The sequence below is a fragment of the Chiloscyllium plagiosum genome, unplaced genomic scaffold (assembly GCF_037043375.1).
Source record: "Chiloscyllium plagiosum isolate Xiang-an unplaced genomic scaffold, Cpla_swu_hap1 HiC_scaffold_13, whole genome shotgun sequence".
Lineage (NCBI taxonomy): Eukaryota > Metazoa > Chordata > Chondrichthyes > Orectolobiformes > Hemiscylliidae > Chiloscyllium > Chiloscyllium plagiosum.
Window position 1 is genome coordinate 19,737,543 of NW_028270151.1, and position 14,864 is coordinate 19,752,406.

A 14,864-nucleotide genomic window follows, 5' to 3' on the forward strand; every position below is an offset into this window, starting at 1 on the left:
GCATATAACATTAGTAACTAAAATTCTAATTCCCTTATAAACTTCATCTTATACACACAGACAAAATTCAGAAAATAGATCAGAACAGATTGCTGCAGATGCTGGAATCTGTACTGAAATGTACACCTGCTGGAGATCACAACAGATCAGACAGTATCCATGGAGAGACAGTAAGCTAACATTTCAAGTCTATATGATTCTTTATCAGAGCTCTGATGAAGAGTCATCTAAACTTGAAACATTTGCTTGCTCTCACTCCCTAGAGAAAATACATTACTGCCAGAGGTGGAAAAACTGGAAAGTCAGTTCAGTGGTCTTTGCATTTGGAATTGTTAGCTTTTAATTTGCATTGACTTTGGAATGGTACCAGAGCTATTTTTCAACCAGTTCCGATGTTGAGATGATCTTTCTATAGCTAGCCAGACACTTAATGTTCAGATATCTCCTGGAAGTTTTAATTGGTTTGTCAGAAGTACAGAGTAATTAGATTAGATTATATTAGATTCCTTAGATTAGATTCTTTACAGTGTGGAAACAGTAATGTATTCACTTGGAAAATATCTTGGATTTATCAATTCAAAAGTAAAACTGCACAACAATTGCTGCAGGGTAGGTAAATGGTCTTCTTCAGGTAAAACTGCATTTTTGACTGCAGAGAACAGGCAGCTTCTAACCTGGGAAAAGACATTGGAAGCTCTTCTGGAAAATGAGTAACCTGTACAAGAAAGAGGGGTTGCACTTGAATTGGAAGAGGACCAATATCCTGGTAGGAAGATTTCTTAGTGCTACTCAGGACAGTTTCAACTAGTAAAGACATGGGAGGAGCAGAAAATAGTGAGAAAAGAGATAAGTATAAAGCTGATACAGTTGAGAAGAGGAGCAAGTTGAAAGGTCAAGGCAGGCAAGAACAAGATAGAGAATGAGGTAAGAATAATAAATTAAACTGCATTTATATGAAAGCAAGAGGCCTGGCAGGCAAGGCAGATGAACTCAGGGCATGGTTGAGAACATGCAACTAGGATCTTATAGCTATTACAGAAATGTTGCTTAGGGAAGAGAAGGTCAATGTTCCAGGGTATACATTCTATAGGAAGAAATGAAAGAGATAGTGGGAGGGGGGAGGGAAGGGAAGTGACAGTCAAGATTAGAATGGTGCTGGAAAAGCACAGCAAGTCAGGCAGCATCTGAGGTGAAAGAAAATCGACATTACGGACAAAAGCCCTTCATCAAGAATGGTTATGAAGGGCTTTTGCCTGAAACGTCGATTTTCCTGCTCCTCAGATGTTGTCTGACCTGCTGTGCTTTTCCAGCACCACTCTAATCTTGGCTCTAATTCTTCAGCATCTGCAGTACCCACATCTGCCTGGGGGGAAGTGAGAGAAGACGGTAAGTGGGAATTTTGGTTTGGAATAACATTACGGCTAGGAGTAAATGAGAACTCCAAATGCTGGAGAGACAGAGTTGAAAAGTGTGGCACAGATAAAGCACAGCAGGTCAGGCAGCATTTGAGGAGCAGGAGAGTCAACATTTTGGGCATAAGCCCTTCATCATTCCTGATGAACGGCTTCTGCCCGAAACATTGACTCTCCTGCTCTTCAGATGCTGCCTGACCTGCTGTGCTTTCCCTGTACCACACGTTTTGTCTCTAACATTCTGGCTGTACTTAAGGAGGATATCCCTGGGAGTATGTCCAATGAAGTAATTTGGATAGAACTGAGAAATATTGTCAGGGCTGATCACCTTATTGGGATTGTAACTTACTGGCACCCTCCCCCCCAAATAATCAACATGAAATTGAGAGGGTGAATAGCCAAGGTCTTTTTCTGAGCATAAGGGATCCCAAACCAGATGGCATTAGTTTAAGATGTGAGGGGAAAGATTTAAAAGGGACCTAAGGGGCAACTTTTTCAAGCAGAAGGTGGTGCATGTATGAAATAAGCTGCCAGAGAAAGTGCTAGAGGCTGGTAAAGTTCCAACATTTAGAAGGCATCTGGATGGGTACATGATAGGAAGACTTGGAAGGATATGGGCCAAATGATAGCAAATGGGACGAGATTTATTTAGTCAGCAAGGACAAGTTAGACTGAAGCGCCTGTTTCAGTGCTATACAACTATATGACTCTATGAATTTATATGGATACTTCTTTGCTTCCTTCTATCTTTATCTCTGTGACTTGTTTCCAGCTGTAACCTACACAGTAATCTGAGAACCAATCATTTATTTGCTGGCAAGCAAAAGGTCTCTGTCATCAATAATTGGTCACTTGACTATAGACCATTTAACTTCTTGTTGCTGCCCAACTGTACTTGAATACAAACTCCCTTGGCTCCTCTTTGCTCGGAATTTAATTGCTGCTGGTTCAAACAGCCTTATATTATGCTTGCCATGGGTATCAGGTAATTTGATATAGAAACCATGTAGCACACTGACAAAACAAAAATAAAAAAGAAGACTTGGCCCTGACAATACCCTGTGACAAATAGTTTAAGGCATTTTGCCATTATAATCAACAGAGACTCAAAGTCCTTGACTTTAATAGAAATGGGTGTAAATGTCCCTTTGCTATATGTTGTGTAATACATACTCTCTATTGCAGCAAGATGGCAATGAATAAGAAAATTTGGTGGGGTGTAAATGAGGCTGTTTTTAGCCTCAATTCACCCAGGAACAAAATAACCCCCATGAAGTCTATAACTTGTGAATTACCCTGATGACCTAGATAAAGACTCTACCAGAAGAGCTGTTCATATCTTGGGCAAAACAATGGAAAATAATCTTATAAGCCAGTTTCTTTACCCAATATATCCTGTGTGAAAGTTCACATAAGTCAGATTCATCATATGTACACATTTGTAGCTTGACTTTGAGTAAGAACATTCCTGAAGAAGGGCTAATGCCCGAAACGTCGATTCTCCTGTTCCCTAGATGCTGCCTGACCTGCTGCGCTTTTCCAGCAACACATTTCCATCTAAGAACATAAGACCAAACGAAATAGGAGCATGAATAGGTTATATTAAGAGTCTGCTCTGCCACCTATAGATCATATTAGCTCTTGACCTCATATTCACATTCCTGCCCAATTTCCATACATCTTAATTCCCTTAAAGTTAAAAATCTATTTTCATCAGTCTTGAATTTGCTTAATACCTAACCATCCAAACTCGGTACAGAATTCCAAAGATTTACAACCTTTTTAATTACAAACCTTTTCAGTTCTAAATAGTTGACTACTTGTACCAAGACTATACAACTAATTCTAGACTCTCCAGCCAGGAAAAATCAATCTCTCAAAACTTTCCTATCAAGTAATATCAAAACTTTTTGTGTTTTAATGAGACAAACTCCTACCTACTCTAAATTCTGGAGATAGAAGAGTCATAGAGTCATAGAGACATACAGCATGGAAACAGACCCTCCAGTCCAACCTGTCCATGCCGACCAGATATCCCAACCCAATCTATTCCTACTGCCAGCACCTTGCCCATATCCCTCCAAACCCTTCCTAATCATATACCCATCCAAATGCCTCTTAAATGTTGCATTTGTACCTCTGGCAGCTCATTCCATACACGTACCACCCTCTGCGTGAAAAAGTTGCCCCTTAGGTCTCTTTTATATCTTTGCCCTCTCACCCTAAACATATGCCCTCTAGTTCTGGACTCCCCGATCCCAGGGAAAAGACTTTGTCTATTTATCCTATCCATGCCCCTCATAATTTTGTAAACCTCTATAAGGTCACCCCTCAATGTAGCCTCACACTTCTCATAGGTCAGTCCCTTGTCATAGGAATCATTTCAATGAAACTTCATTTTGAGGCAAGTGTATTTTTCCTTAGGTACAGTGACCAACTGCACACAGTCTGCCTTGTCTCAACAAAGTCAAAAAAATCATAGCAAGACTTCTTTACTCTTGTATTCCATGTAATAAAATTCAACATGATTGTCTTCCTAGTTGATTTCTGTACTGTCTATGACTTTGGAGCTACTCTTGTGCAAGGGCAACCAAATCTTTTTGAACAATGATCTTTAAAAATTTCTCATCATTTTAAAAGAATTTCATTTTTCTATTCTTCCCTCAGCTCTGAGTGCCAAGCATGGAAATGGATAAATGCCCCAGTGCATAGAATAGCAGAATGCACAAAATGTGAGTCAACATTCTCAAAGTAAACGTAAGAAACAGGAATAGTATTAAACAACATCACTCATCAAACCTGCTCTGCCATTGAATTTGATTGTGGCTGATATTGGGCTTCAACTCTACTTTCCTGCTGACTCCTTATGTTGTTTGGTCCCTGAGAGACCAAATATCTGTCTATCACAGGGTAAATGTGGAAAGTTTGCTTCCCCTTAAGGGAGAGTCTAGGGCCAGAGGGCATAATCTCAGAACAAGGTTCATCGATGTGAGACAGAGTTAAGGAGGAATTTCTTCTCTCAAAGGGTAGAGAATCTGTAGAATTCTTTACTTTAAAGGGCTGTTGAGGCTGGGTCATTAAACATATTCAAGGCTGAGACAGGCAGAGATTTAATCAGGAAGGGAATCGAGGGTTATGGGGAAAAGGCAAGAAAGTGGGGTTGAAGATTATTAGATAAGCCATATCTCATTGAATAGTGGACCAGAGTCTGGGCTTATTTGCTCTTATGTCTCATGCTCTTAAATATTGTCAAAGGTGGAGCCTTTGGTGCTGAAAATATTAAAGATTCACAATCCTTTGAATGGTTACCTCTCCTTTTCTCAGTCTGAAGTGATTGATCTCTTATACTTAGACTGTGCCCTTGTACTTTAGATTCCCTGAGCATGAGGCTGATTCTTCCAACTTTCTCAGCTAGGTGCAAGATGTATCAAGTTTGATAGCATTGTTCTTGCTGCGTATCCAAATGAGGTTTCTCACCACATCTTACCAATCTCGTCACATTAATTGCCGTTGAGCCCTCATTGATGAGAATCATTTCCAATTTCCTTATTATACACAGTTCCCGGAACAACTCAGCATCCACCTGAAATTCTGGAATTGGTCAGCATCCCAGTGCAATATTAAAAGGCTGTTGCACACCAAGACAAGCTCTATTAGTCTAGAGCTGCCCTGCATGATCCCTAATATTTGCACTGGGCTAAGCAATTAGGAAAATTGACATTCGGCTCAGCAGGTAGAGACCTGGAGGGCCTGTTGAATGGGGTGGCACAATGGCAAGACTTTGTCTTCTCCAAGAACCAGCAGTGGAGGCCAGAACACTAAACCATGCCAATCTGGACTGAGGTTGCCACCCAGGTTAGAGTAGTAACTGGGGGGCATTGTGGGAAGAAGATCAATATTCAATATCCTTCTCCATGCCAGCAGTATAAGTGTTACTGTCTTCCCTCTGATACCTCACACTTACTCTGTCTCTGATACTGGACTGACTTCCAACCAAGGTTCATGCTCTACCATTCTGACTAATGCCTGCAACTTCTTCCCCACTCATCCTCACCCATCCCAACAGCACTCATTCGGCATGTTGGGGAAGCCTCTGCTTCTGTACTAACAGCAATAGTTGTGCCACCCACTTCCATCTAACATAATACCTGTCATTCTCTCTCATTCCAAAAGCAAAACAGAAAGATTCAAGATGGGTGGTGTGCTGTTCACCATGCTGCTTGAGAAGAGCAAACAAGATGTGGTAAGATGGATTTGACATCGGGATTGGCCTTGTCTAATTCATCACCTACCATGCCACAACCCACATCTCTCAAAGCCTGATAAGATTCCACCTAGTCCATCAACTTCTGTTGTATCAAGCCTCTGAAGAATTTTCTATACTTTGATGAAAGCAACTTTCATTCTTCTATGCTGTGGAGATGTCAACTGAATTTATTCTGTATCTCCTTAGGACAATCTCTTCATCCCAGGTACTAATATAGTAAAATTTCATTGTACTCCACAGTTTAACCTTCCCTGTGGCATTGTGACATTGGCATGACATCCACAAGCATCCACTCCTTCCACCACCGATACTCAGTAGCAGTAATGTGTACTATCTACAAGATGCATGACAGAAACTCACCAAAGATTCCTAGACAGTACCTTCCAAACCCACAATCACTTCCATCTAGAAAGACATGATGTAAGTGTCACATTAACCTTTATTAACAGAGCTCCCACTCCTCCTTTGTCATTCTGTCTCTGAAAAATAAGGTGTACTCTGAAATATTCATTTCCCACCTTTGATGTCTTTGCAACCTTGACACAGTAATGGTGACAGGATTGAAATCTTTGACCTCTATTTGCACCATTAATTCATTTACCTTACTGCAGATGCTTCCTGCATTCAAACAAAGAACTTTTCATTTTTATTGCCTCTATTTCCTGTGCAGGCAGTGTAATGTCCCTTTTAAATAAAATAATAGCTCTTTTGAGACACTAAAAGCAATATTGGCCAACTGAACAGCATGCTGTGAAAACTGGACAACAGAACAGCATGCTGGGAATTGGATCAGGCCAAACAGACAGATACAGACACCAGTTAGCTTGATTAAAGAAACAGGAACCTTGGGAGCAGGCAGAACAGCCCTAACTTCAGTTCAGCCAGTTGTAATCCGGGTAATATAAATTTCTCTGTCATCTTGCACTTCCAAAACAGATTTTAAACCAATGTGTGGGCATAGATATTTAAGAGTTGTAAGGTTATTGGGAAATTAGAGGGAAGATGGGTTCTATAGAATTACATAGTCTTGTGTTTCAATAACAATGAACCATATTTCATTACTGAGTAAAACGAGTCCCACTAAGTAAGCAAGTAGACACACATGTAAATGATTCTTACACCTGTAATTACCTTATGAGCTGATGTATAATTCTTCTTAAAATCTTTGAGCCTTCTGGTCTTGTTATGCTTGTCTTTACTCGCATCTCTACACTACTTCAAAGTTTCAACCTTTCGCTTTGAATTACTAAACTTCTCTTCACTGAATCCTGTCACTAGCAATTACTCACCTACCTACAACCTACAACCTTGTCATTAGTTTAAGTCTTGTCTACAGCTGTATTTATACACCTGTCCATGATACTGGTCCCAATGTGGTTTAAGTTTCCAGCATTCACTGTCAAATTGAATGAAACCAGACAGATACGTAAGCAATTTACCTTGATTGACTAATGAATAGGTGTTGCTGAGACAATGCAGCCAGGTGTTAGTGTAACAATAGATCAGAGTTTCAGAGAGGTCTCTCACACACTTCAGACAGAACATCAACATGAAGAAACAGGAATCTTGTGGGCAGGTAGAACAGCCTCGACTTTAATTTGGCTGTCTGTAATCAGGGTAGTGCAAATGTCTTTATCATTTTGCACTTCCAAAGCAGATTTTAAACCAGTGTGAAGACAAAGCATTTAAAAACTGTGAGGTTTCTCAGAAAATTAGAGGGAAAGTCTGGTTTAGAGAATGCATATCTATACTCTGTGTTTCAATGATAATAAACCATGTGTCACACCCTACCTGCAACCCCCAACCCTTAGTTAGTTTAAAATGTTATCTACAATATGGTCCCAAAATGGTTTAAGTGGAGTCCATCCCAATTGAAAAGCCTATTCTTCCCTGAGTCCTCAGGTCAGTGCCTTATGAATCAAAACGATTTCTTCACATGCCATTCTTTATCCAATGTCTTTAACATAAGGGAAATATGACACAACTTGTATTTATATATAACATTTCATGGCTTCAGATATCCCAATATTCTGCAATCAATGAAGTATATATGAAGCATTATTACTGCTGTAATCTGGATCTGGTGTGTACTGGATAGATTAATATGTTGCCTCCCAGGTGCAAGGGTACATGATGTCTCTGATCGTGTTTTCCGGGTCCTGGAGGGGGAGGGGGAGCAGCCCGAAGTCGTGGTCCATATTTGCACCAACGGCATAGGTAGGAGGAGTGCCGAGGATGTCAGACAGGCTTTCAGGGAGCTAGGTTGGAAGCTCAGAGTTAGAACGAACAGAGTTGTTGTCTCTGGTTTGTTACCCGTGCCACGTGATAGAGATTCGAGGAATAGGGAAAGAGAACACTTAAATGCGTGGCTACAGGGATGGTGCAGGAGGGAGGGATTCCGGTTTTTGGATAACTGGGGTTCTTTCTGGGGACGGTGGGACCTCTATAAACAGGATGGTCTACACCTGAACCTGAGGGGCACCAGTATCCTTGGGGGGAGGTTTGCTAGTGCTCTTGGGGGGGGGTTTAAACTAACTCTGCAGGGGCATGGGAACCCAGATTGTAGCTTCAGGGTGCAGGGCCTGGAGTGTAGGGAGGTTAGGAACATGGCATCAATTTCCAAGGAGGGTGCCTGTAAACAGGAAAGTGGCTTGAAGTGTGTATACTTCAATGCAAGAAGTATACGAAATAAGGTAAGTGAACTTGCAGCGTGGGTTGGTACCTGGGACTTCGATGTTGTGGCTATTACGGAGACATGGCTGGAACAGGGACAGGATTGGCTGTTGCAGGTTCCAGGATTTAAATGTTTTAGTAGGGTCAGAGGTGGGGGTAAAAGAGGGGGAGGTGTGGCATTGCTTGTCAAAGATAGTATTACAGTGGTGGAAAGGACGATGGATGAGGACTTGCCATCTGAGGTAGTTTGGGCTGAGGTTAGGAATAGGAAAGGTGAGGTCACCCTGTTAGGAGTCTTTTACAGGCCTCCTAATAGTCCTAGAATCATTGAAGAAAGGATAGGGAAGGTGATTCAGGAGATGAGTGACAGTAATAGGGTGGTTGTTATGGGGGACTTTAACTTTCCTGATATTGATTGGGAAAGCTATAGCTCAAGTTCGTTAGCTGGGTCAGTGTTTGTTCAATGTGTGCAGGAGAGTTTCCTGACACAATATGTAGACAGGCCAACAAGAGGTGAGGCCATACTGGATTTGGTTCTGGGTAACGAACCAGGCCAGGTGTTAGAATTAGAGGTAGGTGAGCACTTTGGGGATAGTGACCATAATTCGGTGAGTTTTACTCTCGTGATGGAGAGGGATAAGTGTGTACTACAGGGCAAGAGTTATAGCTGGGGTCAGGGAAATTATGATGCGGTGAGGCATGACTTAGGATGTGTGGCTTGGAAAAGTAGACTCCAAGGCAAGAGTGTAAATGATATGTGGAGCTTGTTCAAGGAGCAACTATTGAGTGTCCTTGATAATTATGTACCTGTCAGGCAGGGAGGAAAGGGTCGTGCGAGGGAGCCGTGGTTTAATAAGGAATTGGAATCCCTTGTTAAATGGAAGAAGGCGGCCTATCTCAAGATGAGACGTGAAGGTTCAATTGGGGCGATTGAGAGTTATAGGGTAGCCAGGAAGGACCTGAAGAGAGAGCTAAGAGCAGCAAGGAGGGGACATGAAAGGTCCTTAGTCGGTAGGATTAGGGAAAACCCTAAGGCTTTCTATAGGTATGTTAGGAATAAAAGAATGACTAGGGTAGGAATAGGTCCAGTCAAGGATAGTAGTGGGAAGTTGCGTGTGGAGGCGGAAGAGATTGGGGAGACACTGAATGAATACTTTTCTTCAGTATTTACTCAGGAACAGGGCATTGTCGTCGATGTGAATACTGAGTCACAAATAAGTAGAATGGATGGCTTTGAGGTATGTAGAGAAGAGGTGTTGGAAATCCTGGAAAAGGTGAAAATAGATAAGTCCCCTGGGCCTGATGGCATTTATCCTAGGATTCTCTGGGAAGCAAGGGAGGAGATTGCAGAGCCATTGGCCTTGATTTTTATGTCCTCTTTGTCTACAGGAGTAGTGCCAGAAGACTGGAGGATAGCAAATGTGGTTCCCTTGTTCAAAAAGGGGAGTAGGGATAACCCTAGTAACTATAGGCCGGTGAGTCTCACTTCTGTTGTGGGCAAAGTCTTAGAGAGAATTGTAAGGGATAGGATTTATGCACATCTGGATAGGAATAATGTGATCAAGGATAGTCAGCATGGTTTTGTGAAGGGCAGGTCGTGCCTCACAAACCTTATTGAATTCTTTGAAAAGGTGACGAAGGAGGTTGATGAGGGGAAAGCGGTAGATGTGGTATATATGGATTTTAGTAAGGCGTTTGATAAGGTTCCCCATGGTAGGCTACTGCAGAAAATACGGAGATATGGCATTGAGGGTGAGTTGGAGGTTTGGATTAGGAATTGGCTGGATGGAAGAAGACAGAGGGTAGTAGTTGATGGCAAAGTTTCTTCATGGAGTGCCGTCACTAGCGATGTTCCGCAAGGATCTGTTTTGGGACCATTGCTGTTTGTCATTTTTATAAATGACCTGGAAGAGGGGTTAGAAGGTTGGGTGAGCAAGTTTGCGGATGATACGAAAGTCGGAGGAGTTGTTGACAGTGAGGAAGGATGTGGCAGGTTACAGCAGGATATAGAGAAGCTGCAGAGCTGGGCAGAAAGGTGGCAAATGGAATTCAATGTAGCTAAGTGTGAGGTGATTCACTTTGGGAAGAATAACAAAAAGATAGGGTACTGGGCTAATGGTCGGATACTTGGTAGTGTGGATGAGCAGAGGGATCTTGGTGTCCATGTACACAGATCTCTGAAAGTTGCCACCCAGGTAAATAGTGCGGTGAGGAAGGCATATGGCGTACTGGCTTTTATTGGTAGAGGAATTGAGTTCCGGAGTCCTGAGGTCATGATGCAGTTGTATAAGACTCTGGTGCGGCCGCATCTGGAATATTGTGTCCAGTTTTGGTCGCCATACTATAGGAAGGATGTGGAGGCACTGGAACGGGTGCAAAGGAGGTTTACCAGGATGTTGCCTGGTATGGAAGGAAGATCGTATGAGGAAAGACTGAGGCACTTGGGGTTGTTTTCATTAGAGAAAAGAAGGTTTAGGGGTGACTTGATTGAGGTGTACAAGATGATTAGGGGGTTAGATAGGGTTGACAGCGTGAACCTTTTCCCGCGTATGGAGTCGGGTATTACAAGGGGGCATAGCTTTAAATTAAGGGGGGGTAGATATAGGACTGAAGTTAGGGGTAGATTCTTCACTCAGCGAGTCGTGAGTTCATGGAATGCCCTGCCAGTAGCAGTGGTGGACTCTCCCTCTTTATGGGCATTTAAGCGGGCATTGGATAGGTATATGGAGGATAGTGGGTTAGTATAGGTTAGGTGGGCTTGGATCGGCGCAACATCGAGGGCCAAAGGGCCTGTACTGCGCTGTATTCTTCTATGTTCTATGTTCTAGAACCAGCTTTGTTACAGAAGGCACAGTTGTGGTGAAAGTGTGTTTTTTGGAATAAAGATCAGTAAGTAGCGATGTTCCACAGAAATCAGTGCTGGGATTGTTCTTGTTTGCAATATAAAATGAGCTGGAGGAATATGTAGGTAGTCTGATTATTAAGTTTACAAATGACACCAAAATTGTTGGAGTTACAGAGAGTGAGGGGATTGTCAAAGGACATAGTGGGATATAGATAGATTGCAGATTTGGGCAGAGAAATAACAGATTACATTTAATCCAGATAAATGTGAAATAATGCATTTTGGAAGATCAAATTTAGGTGCAAATTATGCATCACTGGAAAGCTGGAGGCTGAGGGGCAACTTGATAGAGGTCTACAAAATTATGAGAAGCCTAGATAGGTGGATAGTCAGGGCTTTTTCTCAGGTTGGAAAGGTCAACTACAAGAGGGTACAGGTTCAAGGTGAGAGGCAATAGTTTAGGGGAGAAGGGAAAACTTTTCATATACATGGTAGTGGGTGCCTGGAACAGACTGCTAGAAGAGGTGGTGGAAGCAGGCATGTTAGCAACAGTTAAGGTGTATCTGGATAGACACAGGAACAGGAGGCAAACAGAAGGAAGGAAACTGCATAAATGGCAGGTCTAAGTGAGGAGTAGGAATTAGTGCAGACTTGTTGGGATGAAGGGTCTGTTTCTATGCTGTGTTGTTCTTTGTTCCATAATGTTAGAAAATGCTGCAAGTGAATTGTGGACAGCAAGCTGCCATGGCAACAATTGACAGTTTAGATCAATTAATATGTTTTAGTGGTGTTGATGAAAGGATAAATGTAGATCATCGGAAGAGATCTCTTTTGTTGGCTGGTTTTTGCCCTAGGATCTTTTACGTCCATTTAAACAGGCAAATGCGTCTCAGTTTACCAATTCATCTATCTTAATCACTATAGAACTCCATAACTATCACACACTGTCAAAATAAATTAGGTGCCTAAGTCCTGGAGTGGAGGCTGGGGATCTGGGTGACTTAGACTCTCAATATTTTTAGTCAGATGTGAATCTGTCAGCGCCAACCAATTAGCAACAAAGGAGAAAATAGGGAACAGACATCAAAAGGAAACTTCAGAAGAAGCGAGCTGCAAAGTATGCATTTTAATAACATTTGCCAGTGATGCTTCTTACACGAATAAAACAAAAGGCATTGCACATTGTTTCTCCAAGATGTATATTTACAATGCCTTGTTTGCAATGGCACAGGACATGTTCAAATTATCACTGCATTCACATCCATCTGCGAAGCCTCCACAGCTGCCTGTTCAGGTAATGAATTGCCGTTTTTTTCTGTATGCAAGAAATTCATAACAGAATGTAATAAAACCGCAGAGGCTCAAATGTAAATTCAAAGATTAAAGCAAAATGAATTGTCATAAAGACAATGGAATATTGAGCATCAGCGCTCCATTTTTTGATGAGGGACTTTATAACTTTCTGGACTCAACTCTGAGTTCAACAATTACAGAACATGACCACCTTAACTATTTTCTCAGATAGTAGAAACTACCAAAGGTGCTTCTGTTGCCAATTACAGCTTCACTGGAAATGCCTTTCATTCCTTAGTTTGCCCCTTTACAATCCCCCTTTCCCTTGTGCTGTTAACTTCTTGTCTTCCCCCCTGCATTCCATCAAACACAGGCCTTCCTTTTCGTTTGACCTTCCCAATTTTCCATGCCTTTGTACTTGGGGGGAAAAAAAACCCATTAACTCCAACTTCTTCCAATTTCAGATGAAAGGTCAAACATTACTTCAAACATTAACTGAAGATTTTTTTCACACAAATGCTGTCTCCAGCATGTTTGTGTTCTTCCTTATATAGCGATCTACAGTTTCATGATTTCACAAGTGAATAATTTACCTGCTGCTGTGTCCAACTCCTCAGGAGAAAATGTAATAAACGACCACAGAACAGCCCACTATCCAGGCCACCAGGAGAAGAGCAGGGACAACGTAACGCTGGTCTACTAATAGAAGCATTATTTAACAACAATCAAATAATCTTATGGGATGGTGTTAATAATTTGTTATGTGGTGAGAAACAGTTTCTGTTTATAAAAAAAAAGCTTTCTGTGGTGAAGTCTTTTGGAACCTAGCCATTTTATTTAAAAATGTACATTTATATGGTACGAGATGTCCCAATATATTTCAATGCAGTGCAGTTGCTGATCAATTGCGGGAGATGCAGCCCCAAATTGTACACAAGCTCACAGCAATGTAGTAATGACCTGATAATTTGCCTTTATGATTTGGGTTGAGGAATAATCTTTTACTGTACCACTAGGGATACCATCACTGTTCCTCTCTAAAATAGTGCCATGGAATATTTCACATTCATCTGAGAAGGCTGACCGAGGCTAAGATTAATGTCTCATTTAAACGAAATCACCTCCCCACAGTGCAGCATTCACTCAGTACTGCGTTGGAAGATCAGGCTGAATTTTTAATTTTTACTCAAGTTCTGGAGTGGGACTTAAACTCACACGTTTCTGACTCACAGGTGAGTGTGTAACCCACAAAGCCACAGCTGACGCACATATTAAACCGACAAATCCTGCCGTTCGCATCCAGAAAGTGAATTGCAGTGTGAACAGGAGAAGACACCACGGGGACAGATCCTGCTAATGTGTGAAGGTGTAAAAGTGAGTGATAGAGAGTTGGCAGGCTTTGAAGTCAAAGTAAGTTATAATCAGGAAGGATGTAAATCATCCAGCAGATTCATTACCACCCCTTTGCATGTGTGCATAGAGTTAACTTTAACACCACACTTTAAACTGGGCTATTTGACCAGCTATTATACCGTTCATTTTTTAAATATAGAATGTCATCCCATAACTAAAGTTTGCTATTCAGAAGACTATTTCAGTGAAGGACTTTTTAAAATCTGCCTGGTTACCTCTAAGGAATTTACTGAGAAAAGAACATAAACGCACACTACTCCACGCAAAAAGAATAATGACTTACTGAATTGTTGCATTGTTATGTTGCGGGATTTACATCAAGTTGTAAACCTTTTCCACCTCACTTCCAGTGGTCAGAAGTTGCAGAATTATTGATAAATACTGAATAGTCCACTGTCTTTTCTAATATGACAGTATTACTGAACACCACTATACTGCAATGATCCCATTTTCTATTAGTCACAGCCAAAAGGCTCACAGCTCCGTGTTGTAAAGACTGGTGAGTATTTGTAACAGGAGGTGGGGCTCTCTTCACAATAGGGCAATATTTTTGGAACATTTGACATGGATATTCCATTCAGTTTTGTTGTATGCGTTCTGTATCCATAAGTGCTGACATACGACCTAATGGAACACATGGAAGTGCAAATTGGGATATTTATTCACATGTAACCACACAATTAGAGATATTACATGTGCCATTAGGCACACTAGTTTAACTAACTTAGATTTTGATCACTGCTCCCAATTTCTCTTGGACAGCTTGATCATTGAGACATTTGAAATGATGAAGTGATTTTATAGGATAGCCAGAAAGAGACAACTATGTTTGACAAGGCAAGCATGATAAGATGGTACGGCCAGATCATTCAGGGCTGATTACAGAAAGTACTTACTCACACGAAGGGGAATGGAAATCTTGGAATTCTTTTCCTCCCCACCAAAAAGAAACTGTTAAGGG

The 14,864-nt window shown here is 41.5% G+C and overlaps 1 long non-coding RNA gene across 1 annotated transcript; it reads right to left on the reverse strand.

Moving 5' to 3' along the window:
* Positions 1-13,084: 13,084 nt before the first annotated feature.
* LOC122556354 (uncharacterized) lies at positions 13,085-14,576 on the reverse strand. Its single transcript, XR_006313509.2, has 2 exons — positions 14,187-14,576; positions 13,085-13,189 (listed from the first exon to the last, which is right to left on the reverse strand). It is a non-coding gene; the product is annotated as an uncharacterized LOC122556354 (long non-coding RNA).
* Positions 14,577-14,864: the final 288 nt, after the last annotated feature.